Source organism: Triturus cristatus, chromosome 8, assembly GCF_964204655.1.
Source record: "Triturus cristatus chromosome 8, aTriCri1.1, whole genome shotgun sequence".
Classification (NCBI taxonomy): Eukaryota; Metazoa; Chordata; class Amphibia; order Caudata; family Salamandridae; genus Triturus; species Triturus cristatus.
The window spans coordinates 55952462-55969434 of record NC_140591.1 but is presented as its reverse complement, the minus strand read 5'-3'; the positions used below and the strand labels follow the sequence as shown (position 1 = coordinate 55969434).

The 16973-nt window shown below is 41.3% G+C and overlaps 4 non-coding genes across 4 annotated transcripts; all 4 read right to left on the bottom strand.

The window, feature by feature from the left end:
* Window positions 1-680: 680 nt before the first annotated feature.
* Window positions 681-753, bottom strand: TRNAF-GAA (transfer RNA phenylalanine (anticodon GAA)). The gene has a single exon. It is a non-coding gene; the product is annotated as a tRNA-Phe (tRNA).
* A 1096-nt stretch (window positions 754-1849) lies between these two features.
* TRNAF-GAA (transfer RNA phenylalanine (anticodon GAA)) lies at window positions 1850-1922 on the bottom strand. Its single transcript has one exon. It is a non-coding gene; the product is annotated as a tRNA-Phe (tRNA).
* Window positions 1923-14931: 13009 nt separating this feature from the next.
* On the bottom strand, window positions 14932-15004 carry TRNAF-GAA (transfer RNA phenylalanine (anticodon GAA)). The gene has a single exon. It is a non-coding gene; the product is annotated as a tRNA-Phe (tRNA).
* Window positions 15005-16100: 1096 nt separating this feature from the next.
* TRNAF-GAA (transfer RNA phenylalanine (anticodon GAA)) lies at window positions 16101-16173 on the bottom strand. The gene has a single exon. It is a non-coding gene; the product is annotated as a tRNA-Phe (tRNA).
* Window positions 16174-16973: the final 800 nt, after the last annotated feature.

Below are 16973 nucleotides of genomic sequence, written 5' to 3'. Positions count from 1 at the left end.
AGCTTGATAAAAGGTTTTGATCATTATAAACAACGTCAATATGAGTTGACTCCAAATAGCATTTGTGGCATGCAAAGCAGAAGTTCAAAATGTGCCTAAACCCAGGATTGAACCAGGGACCTTTAGATCTTCAGTCTACTGCTCTCCCAACTGAGCTATTTCATCCAGCTGGCAATTTTGGCTTTCTGTTGTATTTTTTATAATTGTTAAAGATAAATGCAGAACCTGGTCACTCTATCTGCATGTGCAGTTATTTGTTAAATTGTCCAGTATTATTCAGTAGCTAAATTGGTCTGATGGGTGAATTTCCTTTTTAGGAGCCAAGTTAGTTAGATGATGTTTGTAAACTATGAATGGACTTATACTCAGAAACACAGACCTATATGGCGAGGGTCGGCAAGCTAGGTCATCTGACTACTAACAGTTTTGTATAAGGGGAACTGGAGGCTGATGCAGGCAAAGCTTTACTTTCAATTAAAGGAAGAATTGGGAAATAAAGGAGGAAAAGTTGAATACAAGAGAGGTGGAAGCAAGTTTGAAAGAAAGACAGAAAGTAAATAATATGTTGAATTAATTGTATTGTCGATTATCTTGATAAAAGGTTTTGATCATTATAAACAAAGTCAATATGAGTTGACTCAAAATAGTCTTTGTGGCATGCAAAGCAGAAGTTCAAAATGTGCCGAAACCCGGGATCGAACCAGGGACCTTTAGATTTTCAGTCTAACGCTCTCCCAACTGAGCTATTTCGGCCTGCCAGCAGTTATAGTATTCAGCCTCTTTTTTTGAACAATCCCAGAACAGAGATGCAGAACCTGGATTTTCAATCTGAGGTTAGAGCTGTGTTTTAATGTGTCCTGCATTGTTCAGCAGCTAACTGGTGAAATGGGTGAGTAGCGTTTTTGGGATAAATGTTAGGTCGTTTTTCTTTTAAAACTCTAAGTGGACCAGCACTGTATTACACAGACGTATGTCGCCTGAGTAGGTAAGCTATGTCATCTCAATACTGACAACTTTGTTCAAGGAGAAGTGAAAGCTGATGCAGACAAGAGTTTACTTTGAAAAAAGTATAAAATGGGATAAATTCGTCATCAAAGCTGATGGCAAGAGAGGTGGAAGCAAGTTTAGAAGGAGGACAGAAAGACAACTTTTTGTTGAAGTTATCATGTTGTTGATCAGTTGATAAAATATTTTGAGAAATAAAGAAAAAAAAACTAGAGCTGATTTCAAGAAATATTTTGCAAGAATGTAGGATCCCCTCGCACTGTGCTGAAAGTCAGGATTGAATCAGGTACCTTAAGCTCTTCAGTCTAACGATCTCCCAACTGAGATATTTCAGCCAACAAGTCCCTGTGGCCTCCTGATGTATTATTAATAATGGTAGACGATACATACAGAACCTGGTCATTCTATTTTCGTTTATAGTTATGTGTTAAAGTGTCCAGTATCATTCAGCAGGTAACTTGGTCTGATGAGTGAATATCCTTTTTAGGGGACAAGGTAGGTAGAATTTTTTTTTATAAACTTTGAATTGACTTATACTCTGAAACACAGACCTATATGGCCAGGGTGTACAAGCTATGTCATCTGACTACTGACAGTTTTGTATAAGGGGAATTGGAGGCTGATGCAGGCAAAGCTTTACTTTAAAATAAAGCAAGAAGTTGCAAATAAATGAGGCATAGTTGAATACAAGAGAGGTGGAAGCAAGTTTGAAAGGAAGACAGAAAGTAAATAATATGTTGAATTGATTGTGTTGTTGATCAGATTGATAAAAGGTTTTGATAAGGAAGAGCGTTGATTTAACTCCAAACAGCTTTTGTGACATGAAAAGCAGAAGTTGAAATTGTGCCGAAACCCGGGATTGAACCAGGGACCTTTAGATCTTCAGTCTAACGCTCTCCCAACTGAGCTATTTCGGCCTGCTGGTAGTTTGGGTCTTCATCCTTTCTGTGGTAAATATTTCTCCTTTACCTGGACTGAATTTGATACAGGAACATAATAAAATAGCTCAGTAAAATGAGAGGCAGAATCCGTGGTATTAGAGGTTCGGAATGGGCTTTATTCCATGAACTCGATTATAATCGGTTGCTCCCAATGTTCCGTCACCACGAAGGTTCAGGAAGTGAAGCACACACATTATTGACATGAAATGGCTTTTATAATACATACATTACAATGAAGCGAATGCAATAGGCGTAACAATTGATAAGGAAAATGACGAATTGTCTGCGTAACCGAAAATGGGTGGAACAAGGAGTAAAAAGGAACATAATTGGTTATGAGATCATATATAGGTGGATCTATAAGATAATATTTGGCATAGATGCGCGCGCAGCAGCACGACGTGTGATTGACGTGTGATTGACGTGTAACTAGGGGGTGAAGGGGACTTGACATTTAGCTCTACATGTGGAGACAAGAAGTCTGAGGGGTCAAGTCAACCTAATCCCAAATCATATCTAACATCCTATGTTTAAAGAACTATGTTATCCATAAAGAAGGACTCTCGAACAGAATCTATTCTATACTGACTGTGTGTGCGTGTACAAGCGTCTAAGTGTCTACACTAAATGCGAGGGCAGGAATCTTCCATAGTAACAGGGCTATGAATTACTTGTATTAAGACAGAGAAGCCGGGCCCTTTGCTTGGTAACTGGAAGAATGTTTACTTAAGCTACTAGGCAGGAATGCATCGGCTGAGGGGGAAGCAGATAACTCGAAGGTGAAATACAGTTCTTGGCAGAGAATAGGCTGATGTCAGGCTTCGTGAGCCGCGCAGAGAATGAGACAAAGTTCATGGTCACAGATGCAGGCTCAGACTGGAGCTTTCAGAGGCAGAAGGCAAGAGGAGTTTTGATGACAGAATCAGGGCCTACTTGCCTGGACTGTAAAATGGCATAAGTGAGCCATATAAAGCCGGTGGCCTTTTGTACTTAGGAATGGAATATCCGGCCTATTCATGGCGGATCTGACAGAGGACATGTTGACGGTGGACGCACATGTATTTGCGTCTTCATAACTGGAACTGGAGGGAACATACATGTACATGTGACATGTACATAGAACCGTTGGGGTCCAAGATAGGGGACATAACTGACCAGAAAAATCCATATTTCCACATTCCCTCCTTGTCCCCTACTTGCCCGTTAAGAGATATCAATCTTCATTAATCCATTGATCTGTTCATATAGCATCATTTGTTCTTCTTTCTTCTTCCGGGATCTTGAATGAAATCTTGGTGGTGGAATACACGATGTGGCACACAGACCACAAATCGCTGGTCCACATTGTAGACATAGACAGCAACTGAATAGTATGAGAAGGCCAATACCTAGGAAGGATAGAACTCTCCATCCCCAGGCTGATATCACACTCCAAAACCAACTGGACCAAGTCCAGGTGCCTGGATTCTGGTGTATCTGGCTTACAATCTTGTGAAGGCGAGTTATAGCTTTATATACAGATGGCGAATTTTCTGGTATGAATACGCAGCAGCTTGATCCGATGACCCTACAAGCTCCGCCTCTATCAGCCAGGATGACGTCAAGGACAAGACGATTTTGAAGCACAACAATCCGCATAGCAGACTGCTCTTCTGTTAAATTGCCTAAGGCGGAAATAGTTTCATTCACTACTGCTTCAAGGGTTCTAGTTAATCTACGTATCAGCTTACTATTGGTAACTGTACCTATATAGGGAAAGATGCCTTTATTGAAATCTACATACTTGTCCCATGCTGTCTCAGTATAATCGACAATTGGGAGATCTCTCCGCTCTCTATTGTGTACTAAATGAATATTTCTATAATAATCAGGAGGAGCTAGGAAAACAGGTGGCAAAAGGAATGCTATGTAGCAGGTATCATCCCAATCTAGAGGTAGACGCATATATGCAGTCTGACCACATATGAAGTAGGAGTGGCGATAAGCTCTGAATGAAGATTTGCCTTGATCACTGAATTCTACTGTAGTAGTGCACTTACTATGGCCCATATGTATGGAACCAACCTTTCTTACACACAATTCACCTTTTGCTGGGAATACTGACATGGTGGGTAAGACTAGTTCAACTTCGGATACGACATTTAGAATCATGAGATTAGGTGTAAAATTACCTAATCCATATACTTCATTTTCTAGATCAGTTCCTGTTCTTTTGGGGCGACCCTCCTTGTCAGGGTAGCAGACCTTGAGTAAAACTAGGTTTAGGTTTCCCCATACCCACTGATCTTGGTAAACTGCTGTGTCTGAGTCTATGGAATTGATTAAACTAAACCATGCTCCACAGGAGCCATTATGTGTAAATGGGTGTGGAAAGAAAGGCAAGACTCCTTCATAATTCTGATAGGGAGGGAGTCGGCCACACACCCAACAATTAGTTGCATTACTAGTCTGATGGGAATGATGTAACATACTAATGAAAGTGTTATTGCGCAGCGCAAGTCTATAGGACAATTCATGCGGGGGTAAGTCACTAAAAGAATGTTCTGCAATAACATTGTGAACATTTCTGGCAATAGGGTAATATATGTGCAACAACATACTTGTAATAATTATTAAAAGACTAAAGGAAAACAGAATTAATAATGTCCCTATACAATGGCTACGCAGTGATTTACAATACGCCTGTTGTTTCATCATTTTTCGCGACTGTTCATGATTCAGGTCTAGAGGATACATGTCAGAGACAGATTCAACCGCTTCACCTAGGAGAGGACTTAAACAATCAAACCGTCTGACGTCCTCGGCCTTAACTTAACTTTGTAAAGTTCGCTTTCAGTTTTTTCCACCAAAGGAAGTTTTGAATCAGTCTGTGGGGGAGTGCAGGGCACAGTGTCTATATCCGAGTATTGTCCATGATATTTCTTTATATGACTTGAATGAATCCAACCCTTGCGGCCCTCGATCTTCACGGCTGTTCTTGTGGTCAGCAGAACCAACTTGGGTGTCTTCCACCTGGGCTCCAGCTGAGTCTTTCGGTCGAAATTTTTCACAAACACAAAATCCCCCGGAACTACGTCATGGGGTTTCACCTCAGTGTTGTCGGGAAATGCTGCAGCAACCTGTGAACGACAAGATTGTAGTGCAGACATCAAGGAAGCCAAGTAATCTGTCAGCATATTACAGTCAATATCAGTTATTTTGCGTGGTATAGGCGTCCCCCACATATTTGGTGGTCTACCGAAGATCACCTCATACGGGGATAGCCCTGTTCTAGAGTGTGCTACCATTCTCATGTAAAAAAGTGCAACTGGTAATGCTACTATCCAGTCGACCCCTTTTTCTCTGCATATTTTGGACAGTCTGATTTTCAGTATCTGATTATGTCTTTCTACGAGACCTGCTGCCACGGGGTGTCGGACACAGTGGAATTTCCACTGATATCCTAGCAGAAGTGAAACATGTTTCATTAATTCGGATGAGAACGGCTGGCCGTTATCTGAGTAGACAACACGTGGTAAACCGTAGCGTGGGAAGAATTCTCGAACTAACTGTTTGGCAGTAGTCGGGGCAGTGTAATCTGAAACCGGGTATGCCTCCGTCCAACGGGACAGAGCGCAGACAACTACGAGAACATATTTGAATCCTCGACATCGTTCCATCTGGATATAATCCATCTGGAGGACTTCAAAAGGGTGATCAGGAGGATAAAATCCACCCTGTTCTACGGGAACACTTTTTCCTGGGTTGAACTGACAACAGATCATACAGGTACGGACTTTTTGTTTGGCTGCTGCTCGTAAATGTTTATTGAACCAAATGTGTTGAATGCTGTCTAGCATAGCTTTTTCTCCTAGATGGGCTGGACTATGGATAGTGTTAATAATGACTTGGACCATTGAATCAGGAAGGAACCATACAGACTTTTCTTTCATCATCCATCCTTGGTCCGTTTGGATCCCTCCTAATTCAGTCCATTTCTTTATTTCGTCTGGTGTAGCATGTGTCTGTATGTCAATTACGTCAAGAGTAGGATCTTTAACTGTCATACAATGTGTCGGCATCGGGACTATTGTCTTTGTCATGTCGGATGTTTGGGTTTGAGCAGTCTGTTTAGCTGTTCTGTCGGCTAAATCATTGCCTTGAGAAATGATATCAGTAACTTTCGTATGAGCTTTACATTTCATAATTGATATTGCAGTAGGTAGATGTATTGCATCTAATAAGGCATGAATGAGGGGTCCGTGCTGAATGTGGGCACCGTGGGAAGTTAAATAACCTCTCTCTCGCCACAGCACGCCGAAGTCATGTATGACTCCGAATGCATAACGTGAATCAGTGTATATGTTGACTTTTTTACTTGTGGCTTGAATACAGGCTTGTGTCAGAGCGATGAGCTCTGCGGCTTGAGCTGACAAAGTATTTATACGATTAGTTTCAATGACTTCAGTATCTGTTGTGACTGCATAAGCAGCCACCAACTCTCCTGTATTTGTTCTCATACATGAACCATCTACATACAATGTCAGGTCTGGATCTGACAATGGAACATCTGTCAAGTCTTGTCTAGGTTCAGTCGTTATAGTAATAACTTCAATACAGTCATGAGCTAGTGGGTCTGTTCCGGTTACTGGCAAAAGTGTGGCAGGATTCAATGTGTTACAGCGTCTGATTTCTATGTGTGGCTGAAACAATGTAAGTTCATACCCTGTAAGTCGCGCTATAGTCAAGTGTTGCGTTTGCGTTCTATTCACAAGAACTTCTACTGTGTGTGGTACTTGAACTGTCAATGGATGTCCTAACACTATGGCATCGCTTTGTCTGATTGCTAAAGCTGTCGCTGCTACTGATTTCAGGCATGCAGGCAAAGCCTGAGCTACGGGATCTAATGTACTAGAAAAATAAGCACATGGTTTGTGTGCTCCTGCTTGCTCCTGTGTGAGTACTGACAAAGCAGTACCTCCGCGTTCTGTAACAAAGAGTGTAAACTGTTTTCTGTAACATGGCGTTGCTAAAACAGGTGCTTGACATAAAGCTTTCTTTAGGCTTTCAAAAGCTTGTGTATGTTCCTGAGTCCAAGGGAGAACAGTCGATGTGGCTGCCTCCTGGGTTGTCAACTGAATGAGTGGTTTTGCTAGAAATGCATATTGCGGGATCCACTGTCTACAATATGAAGTGAGGCCTATGAAAGCCCGTACCTCCTTTTGTGTCTTGGGTATTGACATGTTAGCTATTAACTGAATGCGGTCTGGTGTAAGCTGCCTTCCCTCCTTGGACAGCGAGTGTCCAAGATAAATAACTCGCTGGACACAGAATTGCAGCTTAGAAGGGGACACCTTGTGCCCCTTTTCGGCTAGAAATTGTAAAACTGTCAGTGATGCTTTTTCACATTCAGGTTCGGTTCGGGCGGTGATCAGCAGATCATCGACATATTGAAGCAGAGCAGTGTTAACTGGCATGTGTATACTGTCAAGTTCTCGTTTCAGTGCTTGGCTATAGATGCTAGGGCTTTCTGTAAATCCTTGAGGTGCGCGTGAGAATTTAAAGCTACGTCCATTTAAACTAAATCCGAATAAATATTGGCTTTCCGGATCTATTGGGACGCTGAAAAAGGCATTCTTGAGATCGATTACAGTAAAGAAAGTTGCTTCGGAATCAATAGCTGTCAGTAATGACGAGATATCGGGAACCACAGGAAATTGTGGCACAATGCATTTGTTTAACTCGCGCAGATCAATAACCAATCGATATACTGGCGGGGCCTTAGGATCTGTTCGTTTAAGAATCGGAATTATCTGGGAATTACATACATTGGAGTCTGTTTCTACAACTACTCCTTGGGTAATGAGCTCGTCAATGATTTGTAGTAAAGCCATCACAGCATCTGGCGGTAACTTGTATTGTCGCATTCGTGGTAGTACCACTCCTGCCTTTAGTGTAACTCGATATGGTGTAATATTCATGCAACCAACATCAGTAGGGCCTTGTGCCCATAGACGTGTGGGTAAAGTCTGTAATCGGGGATCCATGTCTCTGGACACATAATGACCTTTAAAATCACGTAAAAACAATCTTACTCCTTCCGGAGAACAACATATTATAGCTCCTAGAGCTTTTAACGTTTTTATTCCTAATAGATTTTCTGGACATGATTTAGTAAGCAATAAATCTGTAGTTCGGGTCAAAGGTCCTATCGTAAGTGGAAGAGGCTGTGACACTTCATTAACAATAGGCTTTCCTGAAAAACCCAGGGAAATATTCTGTGCGCCTGAGAGGGGTGCCCCTGGAACTTCACTACGTTTTATTGTTGTTCGACTTGCCCCTGTATCGAGTAAAAACTTTCTATCTCGACCTAATAATTCACTGTGTACATAAGGTCCTTCTTGATCTACAGGTATTTCGATAAGGGGTAAGTCAACTTCCCTCTCTAGGCTAGTTCATGCGTAACGCTGATACTCAGGGTATTCATACTGTGCGGTCTGATACATTTGTCGTGTTGTTGTTTGTGTGGCAGTAACAGGCAACGGTGGTGCAGCTGGCACAAACTGTATTGGCTGTTGTGCGGCTGGCATGGCCTGGGCATGCTGCATAGCTCCTTGTTCATTCTGATCTTGTCTGAGTGGCCGTGATCTTTCTTGTGTTTTACCTATGCTGATATTATGTTTTAAAACTGGGCAATCGTGTACATAATGACCTGGCTTTTTGCAATAATTGCATGTCCCTTTTACAGGTCCTGCTGAATCGGAATGTGTCATACCCTTTTTATGTCCTTCAGCTGGAACTGTCTGGGAAACTAACATTTTCATTTTCGTGTCTTTCATGCGTCTGTGTTCATGTTCTTGTTCCTCTCTAATTCTATTATGATGGTACTGTAACATTTGTAACATTTGCGATGGAGTGTTACCTTGCCAGGTACTCTCGAATTTTAATACTCTATTCTTTACTGGGGGCAGAGCATTTTCTACTAATTTTGTTACAAACAGATGTGGGTATGATTCGCTACTTGCTTTTATGCCACTATTTATACCAAAACATTTTTCAAATCGGGCATAGTAATCACTAGTGTCCTCATCTTGCTTCTGTTTACAGGCTGAAATTGTACCCCAATCTTCCTTTTTCGTAGTTAATAAACGCGGCAGTACCTGTACTAGTAATCCTGGTAATGCCTTAGTTTTGTCCCCAAGCCCTGCTCCTGCAGTTCGGGCCTTTTCTTCTGCTTCTAATACTGACCATTCTATCTTTTGGTCTCCTACCTCCCACTCTTTTTCCTTGAGTTTCTCATAAATGCCAGCAGGCATCAATACCTTTAATATTGTCATAATGTCGGGGTAGGTATACTCTCCCATGAGTAACATGTCTTTAATTTCTCGGTGAAAACCCGCTGGGTCTTTGTCATGACTGGGTACCACTTTCTTCATTTGTAACAATTCTATTTTCGATATGGGCGTATATACAAATACGCGTCTAAACTGATTGTCCTCGCCCTTTATTGGGTGCACTTCTCGTAAGGGATTCTGTCTATCTATGTGATACATAGTTCTTTCCTTGACGGGCAATGGAACATGTTCCGAACATACAAAAAGAATATATTGCTTTCTTGATTCTAGAATTTCTTTAATTAATTTAGTACCTGGACCCCTCCATTTATTCATAAGTAATTCAGTCAGTATGTCAGGTAAGGGACCAGGATCTGAATGTTGACTTCGATATAGTATAATGAGTTGTTGAATCATATAAATCCCAGCTAACCTTTGTTCATCTGGGGTAAGATTCAAGAATGTGCGCACTACTGTATCATCACTATATTTTCCGGGACTGTCCACCCAATGGACAGCTGCCCTGGCTAAATCTTGTTCATCCATAGAATCGAGAAAATGATAACCCCTTCGCTCTCGGAGTAACTTGTCAGCTGTTTGGAACGAATGCTCGTTAGACCTTATATGGACTTCGGGTGTTGGGAAACCCCTGTTATTGTCTGGACATATCGGGCGTATCGGGTCATTAAGACATCTCGTACTATTACAAGATCTTCTTTTACCTACATAGGCTATAGTTTCTAACTGTCCTGTGGGCGGTCCTGACCCTTCTTCCTCACTTTGTTCGAACTCGTCTACCTCTAATCTCTCTTCGTGTAGGCGTTATATTTCTTTACGGATCTTTCGGCACATGGCTATTATACAATTTTGTTTATCATGTCTCCCTTCTGATATATTCTGGCTCCATCTTGTAAGAATTTGCATTGCTTCCGGGTCTACCCCCGGTCGGTCTTGATTTCTGATCACACAGTTTATGAGGAAACGTAACAGTTCCCCCTGTATCTCTACCTTCTGGTATTCCATAGCTCTGTTAATACATCCTGGATCTCGCCCTGTGTGGACAAAATGGTATATATTATCTAGATGCGCAGTCATTCCTGGTAACTTCCCTAAATACACTGCGGCTCGTCTGATACGCAATGATGCTAGGGTCATTTCGTCCTCCTTTCCAGGCACAGGGTCATATCTACAATCTATAAGAAGTTCCTTAAGCGCACGGGCACTAAGGAGTTTGGGTGTACGTGAATGTACTGACTCTTGAAAAGTGAGTTTATTTATTCTGGGTGGCGTAGAAAAGATATTGGTAGCACCTCCCGTGGCCCCATCTGGGGTGTCGGGTGTGAAAGGATTCGTTGAACGTGATACAGCAACTACAGGTGTGGACACAGCTATAGAAGCAGCTGTAGGAGCGGATGCAGAAACAGATGTGCTTGCCAGAACTTGTGACTCGATTTGTTGCTGTAGGGATACGGGTGCCGGATCTTGGCGTTGGACCTCCCTGGTATGCGGTCTATGTGGGGCGGAATTAGCATACTCGGGAGCTGCGTCATCTAAATATGAGGAAAGAAAAACGTCTTCTGCGGTTCTAGGATGCCCCTTAGGATGTACCTTTATTGGGAACAATGGGGGTGGCAAGTCTTTCGGTATTTCTGGGGTAGCCTTAGGTAATCCTTCGGCCAGAAGGGGATACATACCATTCATAAGGGCATTTCTTTGTCTGTCTACTTGTTCTGATTTCACTCGGATACCTTCCTCAATTAATAGATTCTCTTGAACTTTATTGGAATTCTCTTTACTCTTCTCTTCCTGTCTACGTGCTTTTTCTGTTCGTCTATGTGATTCCTTACGCCATAATTCAATGGCATCTTTCTGTGACTGTCTGACTTTCCTTTTCCATAACTCTTCTTCCACTTTCATGATGCACTCGGCATCCCAGGTTCCCGCTGTGGGCCACCTCTGACTTTCTGGTAATCCCTTGGTGTAGTCTACCCATAAATCAAGAAATAATATAGCATCTAGGCCATGTTTATGATACATAAAGTGCCCTGGAGTGTCCCTAGGAGGAATAGGAACGGCTTCTTCGAGAACCCCTTTTCTGGTAGTGATCTGTCTTAATTTCGAAAAGAGCGGCATATTGAAAACTGACTTTATACTTGATTTTGACCAACTGACCTGATACTTGATTTTGAACAGACTTAATACAATGAACACGATAATGAACAGTCATTCATACCACAATATACAGAACGTATTTAAACACATTAAACATTAAACATTAAACCTTTGACTGAAACAACAATGATGATCGTCTGCATAACTAATCACCAAGCTTAATTCTCGACAATAACTAGACAATGACTAGACACTTCGGAATACTTCGGAATACTTGATATACTGCTAAACAGTACAGATACACTGCTAAAACAGTGCAGACCGGATTTGTGTGCCCAAACCCGTCTCGACCGGCACAACCTATGTGCACGTCAGAAATGCCTCCCCAGCAATGGTACTCACCGGGTAGCTTCGGAAACGGAAGGCCTCAGTAACTTGAACTTGACACGGACTGGACTCGACTCGACTCGTCGGACACTGGGCTTGACTTCGGACTGCTGGGTCTCTGTGTACCTCGGATCTTGCTCTCTCAGCTAGGCTCTGGTCGGGATACTTCGCACTTCTCACCGCCTCGTCTGGGTGTTGATCGCAGTCTCAGTCGCCCCCGCTTGACCGGAGGGAGATACAGGAAATCCTGCTGGTACGCGTTATTGTCCGTCCAGCTGTGGCAGGAGACCGGGCCTGCAACGCACCGCCGGCGCGTGAGATGAGAAAGTGTCCCTGTTCGGGCGCCATTCATGTGGTAAATATTTCTCCTTTACCTGGACTGAATTTGATACAGGAACATAATAAAATAGCTCAGTAAAATGAGAGGCAGAATCCGTGGTATTAGAGGTTCGGAATGGGCTTTATTCCATGAACTCGATTATAATCGGTTGCTCCCAATGTTCCGTCACCACGAAGGTTCAGGAAGTGAAGCACACACATTATTGACATGAAATGGCTTTTATAATACATACATTACAATGAAGCGAATGCAATAGGCGTAACAATTGATAAGGAAAATGACGAATTGTCTGCGTAACCGAAAATGGGTGGAACAAGGAGTAAAAAGGAACATAATTGGTTATGAGATCATATATAGGTGGATCTATAAGATAATATTTGGCATAGATGCGCGCGCAGCAGCACGACGTGTGATTGACGTGTGATTGACGTGTAACTAGGGGGTGAAGGGGACTTGACATTTAGCTCTACATGTGGAGACAAGAAGTCTGAGGGGTCAAGTCAACCTAATCCCAAATCATATCTAACATCCTATGTTTAAAGAACTATGTTATCCATAAAGAAGGACTCTCGAACAGAATCTATTCTATACTGACTGTGTGTGCGTGTACAAGCGTCTAAGTGTCTACACTAAATGCGAGGGCAGGAATCTTCCATAGTAACAGGGCTATGAATTACTTGTATTAAGACAGAGAAGCCGGGCCCTTTGCTTGGTAACTGGAAGAATGTTTACTTAAGCTACTAGGCAGGAATGCATCGGCTGAGGGGGAAGCAGATAACTCGAAGGTGAAATACAGTTCTTGGCAGAGAATAGGCTGATGTCAGGCTTCGTGAGCCGCGCAGAGAATGAGACAAAGTTCATGGTCACAGATGCAGGCTCAGACTGGAGCTTTCAGAGGCAGAAGGCAAGAGGAGTTTTGATGACAGAATCAGGGCCTACTTGCCTGGACTGTAAAATGGCATAAGTGAGCCATATAAAGCCGGTGGCCTTTTGTACTTAGGAATGGAATATCCGGCCTATTCATGGCGGATCTGACAGAGGACATGTTGACGGTGGACGCACATGTATTTGCGTCTTCATAACTGGAACTGGAGGGAACATACATGTACATGTGACATGTACATAGAACCGTTGGGGTCCAAGATAGGGGACATAACTGACCAGAAAAATCCATATTTCCACATTTCTTTTAAACTTCCCAAGAAAATAGATGCTCAACCTCATGCTAGAGCTATGTTTTAAGATGTCCTGTATCATTCATCAGTTAACGGGTGCAATAGGTAAATAGCATTTTTCGGATCCAGGTTAGGTAGCTTTTTTTTTTACTCTGAATGGACTAGCACCATATTACACAGAGGTATTTGGCCTGAGTAGGTAAGCTATGTCATCTGAATACTGAAATCTGTGTTCAAGGAGAAGTGGAAGCTGATGCAGACAAGAGTTTACTTTACAAAAAAGCATGAAATAGGAAACATTTGTAGTCGAAGCTGAATGCAAGAGAGGTGGAAGCAAATTTAGAAGGAGGACAGAAAGACAATTCTATGTTGAATTGATCATGTTGTCGATCAGTTGATCAAATATTTTGATAAATAAAGAAAGAAAAACTTGAGCTGATACCAAGAAATATTTTGTGAGAAGCAAGAAACCTCTCAGACTTTTCCGAAACCCAGCATTGAACAAGGGACTTTTAGATTTTCAATCTAACACTCTCCCAACTGAGCTATTTCATCCAGCTGGCCATTTTGGCTTTCTGTTGTATTTTTGATAATTGTTAAAGATAAATGCAGACCCTGGTCATTCTATCTGCATGTGCAGTTATGTGTTAAATTGTCCAATATTATTCAGCAGCTAAATTGGTCTGATGGGTGAATTTCCTTTTTAGGAGCCAAGTTAGTTAGAAGATGTTTGTAAACTATGAATGGACTTATACTCAGACACACAGACCTATATGGCGAGGGTAGGCAAACTAGGTCATCTGACTACTAACAGTTTTGTATAAGGGGAACTCGAGGCTGATGCAGGCAAAGCTTTACTTTCAATTAAAGGAAGAATTGGCAAATAAAGCAGGTAAAGTTGAATACAAGAGAGGTGGAAGCAAGTTTGACAGAAAGACAGAATGTAAAAAATATGTTGAAATGGTTGTCTTATCGATCAGCTTGATAAAAGGTTTTGATCATTATAAACAACGTCAATATGAGTTGACTCCAAATAGCATTTGTGGCATGCAAAGCAGAAGTTCAAAATGTGCCTAAACCCGGGATTGAACCAGGGACCTTTAGATGTTCAGTCTACTGCTCTCCCAACTGAGCTATTTCATCCAGCTGGCAATTTTGGCTTTCTGTTGTATTTTTTATAATTGTTAAAGATAAATGCAGAACCTGGTCACTCTATCTGCATGTGCAGTTATGTGTTAAATTGTCCAGTATTATTCAGTAGCTAAATTGGTCTGATGGGTGAATTTCCTTTTTAGGAGCCAAGTTAGATAGATGATGTTTGTAAACTATGAATGGACTTATACTCAGAAACACAGACCTATATGGCGAGGGTCGGCAAGCTAGGTCATCTGACTACTAACAGTTTTGTATAAGGGGAACTGGAGGCTGATGCAGGCAAAGCTTTACTTTCAATTAAAGGAAGAATTGGGAAATAAAGGAGGCAAAGTTGAATACAAGAGAGGTGGAAGCAAGTTTGAAAGAAAGACAGAAAGTAAATAATATGTTGAATTAATTGTATTGTCGATTATCTTGATAAAAGGTTTTGATCATTATAAACAAAGTCAATATGAGTTGACTCAAAATAGTCTTTGTGGCATGCAAAGCAGAAGTTCAAAATGTGCCGAAACCCGGGATCGAACCAGGGACCTTTAGATCTTCAGTCTAACGCTCTCCCAACTGAGCTATTTCGGCCTGCCAGCAGTTATAGTATTCAGCCTCTTTTTTTGAACAATCCCAGAACAGAGATGCAGAACCTGGATTTTCAATCTGAGGTTAGAGCTGTGTTTTAATGTGTCCTGCATTGTTCAGCAGCTAACTGGTGAAATGGGTGAGTAGCGTTTTTGGGATAAATGTTAGGTCGTTTTTCTTTTAAAACTCTAAGTGGACCAGCACTGTATTACACAGACGTATGTCGCCTGAGTAGGTAAGCTATGTCATCTCAATACTGACAACTTTGTTCAAGGAGAAGTGAAAGCTGATGCAGACAAGAGTTTACTTTGAAAAAAGTATAAAATGGGATAAATTCGTCATCAAAGCTGATGGCAAGAGAGGTGGAAGCAAGTTTAGAAGGAGGACAGAAAGACAACTTTTTGTTGAAGTTATCATGTTGTTGATCAGTTGATAAAATATTTTGAGAAATAAAGAAAAAAAAACTAGAGCTGATTTCAAGAAATATTTTGCAAGAATGTAGGATCCCCTCGCACTGTGCTGAAAGTCAGGATTGAATCAGGTACCTTAAGCTCTTCAGTCTAACGATCTCCCAACTGAGATATTTCAGCCAACAAGTCCCTGTGGCCTCCTGATGTATTATTAATAATTGTAGACGATACATACAGAACCTGGTCATTCTATTTTCGTTTATAGTTATGTGTTAAAGTGTCCAGTATCATTCAGCAGGTAACTTGGTCTGATGAGTGAATATCCTTTTTAGGGGACAATGTAGGTAGAATTTTTTTTTCTAAACTCTGAATTGACTTATACTCTGAAACACAGACCTATATGGCCAGGGTGTACAAGCTATGTCATCTGACTACTGACAGTTTTGTATAAGGGGAATTGGAGGCTGATGCAGGCAAAGCTTTACTTTAAAATAAAGCAAGAAGTTTCAAATAAATGAGGCATAGTTGAATACAAAAGAGGTGGAAGCAAGTTTGAAAAGAAGACAGAAAGTAAATAATATGTTGAATTGATTGTGTTGTTGATCAGATTGATAAAAGGTTTTGATAAAGAAGAGCGTTGATTTAACTCCAAACAGCTTTTGAGACATGAAAAGCAGAGGTTGAAATTGTGCCGAAACCTGGGATTGAACCAGGGACCTTTAGATCTTCAGTCTAACGCTCTCCCAACTGAGCTATTTCGGCCTGCTGGTAGTTTGGGTCTTCATCCTTTCTTTTAAACTTCCCAAGAAAATAGATGCTCAACCTCATGCTAGAGCTATGTTTTAAGATGTCCTGTATCATTCATCAGTTAACGGGTGCAATAGGTAAATAGCATTTTTCGGATCCAGGTTAGGTAGCTTTTGTTTTTTACTCTGAATGGACTAGCACCATATTACACAGAGGTATTTGGCCTGAGTAGGTAAGCTATGTCATCTGAATACTGAAATCTGTGTTCAAGGAGAAGTGGAAGCTGATGCAGACAAGAGTTTACTTTACAAAAAAGCATGAAATAGGAAACATTTGTAGTCGAAGCTGAATGCAAGAGAGGTGGAAGCAAATTTAGAAGGAGGACAGAAAGACAATTCTATGTTGAATTGATCATGTTGTCGATCAGTTGATCAAATATTTTGATAAATAAAGAAAGAAAAACTTGAGCTGATACCAAGAAATATTTAGCGAGAAGCAAGAAACCTCTCAGACTTTTCCGAAACCCAGCATTGAACAAGGGACTTTTAGATTTTCAATCTAACACTCTCCCAACTGAGCTATTTCATCCAGCTGGCCATTTTGGCTTTCTGTTGTATTTTTGATAATTGTTAAAGATAAATGCAGACCCTGGTCATTCTATCTGCATGTGCAGTTATGTGTTAAATTGTCCAATATTATTCAGCAGCTAAATTGGTCTGATGGGTGAATTTCCTTTTTAGGAGCCAAGTTAGTTAGAAGATGTTTGTAAACTATGAATGGACTTATACTCAGACACACAGACCTATATGGCGAGG